At 42.8% G+C, this 2852-nt stretch overlaps 1 non-coding gene across 1 annotated transcript; it reads right to left on the reverse strand.

The window, feature by feature from the left end:
* Nucleotides 1-947: 947 nt before the first annotated feature.
* On the reverse strand, nt 948-1055 carry LOC148555710 (small nucleolar RNA R71). The gene has a single exon (XR_015887599.1). It is a non-coding gene; the product is annotated as a small nucleolar RNA R71 (small nucleolar RNA).
* Nucleotides 1056-2852: the final 1797 nt, after the last annotated feature.

Genomic DNA, 2852 nt, shown 5'->3' on the forward strand with positions numbered 1-2852 from the left:
GACAGATGAATAGCCGTGCCGTGACAGGGTGCGTGAGCATATTATTCACTGAGAGGAGGGGATGTAGCCACTGACAACGGTGATGCCCTTGCATAAAGCCAGCCATGGAAAGGAGTAAGACGGATTGGATGAAGATAGCAGGAAAGCAGAGGTTCAGAGGAACGAAAGCATCTCCATTCGCTTATCTGAAATTTCTACCAATGATTTACATAAGTATTTCTATCCCTATTCTATTATTAAATTTCGAAAACTCCATTATCACTTTATATTTGCCTGACTGAGATTTGCAAGGTGACCATAGCTTGCTTCATACCAACAATCTCCGTGGGATTCGACCCTTACTCACGTAAGGTATTACTTGGACGACCCAGTGCACTTGCTGGTTAGTTGTATCGAAGTTGTGACAATTATGTATTGAGATCAGAGCACCAAGTTGCTCACGTTGCCGGGGATTGTTTGAGCCTGGACATCACAATTTCGTGCACCAGTTCTCCCGCTCTGAGGGCGGATCTGAAAGTGAATCTGAGGAAGAAACCAGCCCCCGTTCTACTGATTCAGTTGTTGTACATGCAGAAAACATGGCAGCTAGAAGAGTTACCATTCAGGAGGAAGGAGCTCCTGATTTTACAATGCAACCGTTTCAAGCGCATCATCCAGCGGTAGCTATGGATTTTGAAATAAAGACCGCACTGCTAAATTTGATGCCCAAGTTTCATGGCCTACCTGCTCAAGAGCCTATCAAGCACTTGAGAGACTTCCAGGCAGCCTGTTATACTGTCAGGCGTGATGGCACTGATGAAACTTCAATCCTGCTGAAAGCTTTTCCGTTCTCTCTTGAAGGAAAAGCAAGAGAGTGGTACTACACTCAACCTCTAGCAAATGTATCCAACTGGGATACACTCAGAAAGGAGTTTCTGGAGAAATTCTTTGCATCTGAAGTTACTGATAAACTGAGGAAGGATATCTCTACAATTGTTCAGGATGACAATGAGACTCTCTTTGAATACTGGGAGCGCTTCAATATTCTTCTGAAAGCATGCCCCCACCACATGATTGACAAGATCGTGCTACTCAGCTATATCACACAAGGTATGAGGCCCCAAGATAAGACCACATTGGAAAGTGCCAGCAATCGGTCTATGAAGAAGTACAAGACCACTGATGAAGCTTGGCAATTGATCAGTGATTTAGCTGAATCTACTCGGAACCACAGACAGAAGCAAGGCCGTTCAAAAGCCATTGCAGAAGTATCTTCTGGCATAGAGACTGCTGCTCTAAATCGAAGCATCTGTGAGATGACCAACCTGCTGAAGCAAATGCAGTTGAGTCAACAAGCTCAGCAAACTCAACCGCAGCAAAACCAACAACTAGTTCCACAAAGAATTTGCGAAATTTGTGCTGATTACAGCCATTACACTGATGAATGCCCGCAGCTCCAACAAGAAGACAACATGGTGGCATCCACTCACAACTTCTATGACCGCCCCAACCAAGGGTACAATCAAAGTGGAAATAATAACCATGGATGGCAGGACAATTCAAACTAGAATTGGAGAGACAACAATAATAGGGGAGGCAGAGATAATCAGGGAAATCAGAGGTGGAATAATAACAACAACAGGCAGCAAAATCAACCGTACCGAGCACCTCACCTGAGGCAAAACCAAGAACCACCGAACAATCAGCAGCAAACCTCTCAATTTACTCATTCTTCTGTATCTTCTAATGAAGATTTATTACAAGCTTTTGAGAAAAGACAACTGGCCATGGAAAATACCATCGTGAACAGTATTAACGCCAGCCTGAATGGTTTCACCTCTACTCTGCAAGCTTTTATGACACAACTTGGTTCAGCACAAAATTCCAGTAACCAACCTTCAAGTACCACTGGAATCCCCTCTCAACCATTACCCAATCCAAAGGGAGGCATTAATGCCATCACCCTGAGGTCCGGAACCACACTGCAGGAGAGGAATCAGGAGGAACCAAGCTCACCAGAATATGCCTCGGCTGAAGAGGTGGTAGAAATCGAAGATGTTGAAGAGGAAGAGGACATACAGGACATAGCTGAAGAAGAGATAGCTCAACCACAGGAAGAAGCACACAAAGGCACAGGCACCACAGAAAACACTACTCCCATTCCATTTCCACAACTTGCAAAGAAGCCCAGGAAGCAGCTGGAACCTGACCCTAAAATGGTAGAAATATTCAAAAAGGTTGAGGTAACTGTTCCCCTTTTTGATGTTATTCAGTAGGTACCTAAATATGCAAAGTTTCTAAAAGACTTATGTATCCATAAAGACAAAATTAATGAATTAGAAACTATTCCTTTAGGTAGTTCTATATCTGCTTTAATGGGAGGATTACCTGAAAAATGTAGTGATCCAGGTCCTTGCATAGTTAGTTGTACTATTGGTGGTGTAGTAATTTATGATTGCATGTGTGATTTAGGAGCATGTATCAGTATAATGCCTTTGTCTATATATGATGTTTTAAGGCTCCCTCCCTTAAAAAGGTCGACAGCTCGTTTTGTGTTAGCAGATAAAAGCATTATTACAGTGGCTGGAGTTGCTGAAGATGTTTTGGTGAACATTAAAGGGCTCACATTTCCCACTGATTTTTATATCTTGGAGATGCCCCATAATGATTCAGATAAGCCATCATCAATCCTACTTGGAAGACCATTCCTGAAGACATCAAAATTCAAATTGGATGCTTTTTCAGGAACATACTCCTTTGAAATAGATGGCCGCATAGTGATCTTCAATCTGAATGGAGTCATTAACAACCCCCTAGAAGATCGTTCTATCTTCCAGTGTGATGTCATAGACGAAAGTGTGGCTGAAGTCCAA

This window comes from Arachis ipaensis, chromosome B6, assembly GCF_059453495.1.
Source record: "Arachis ipaensis isolate K30076 ecotype BB chromosome B6, ASM5945349v1, whole genome shotgun sequence".
Lineage (NCBI taxonomy): Eukaryota > Viridiplantae > Streptophyta > Magnoliopsida > Fabales > Fabaceae > Arachis > Arachis ipaensis.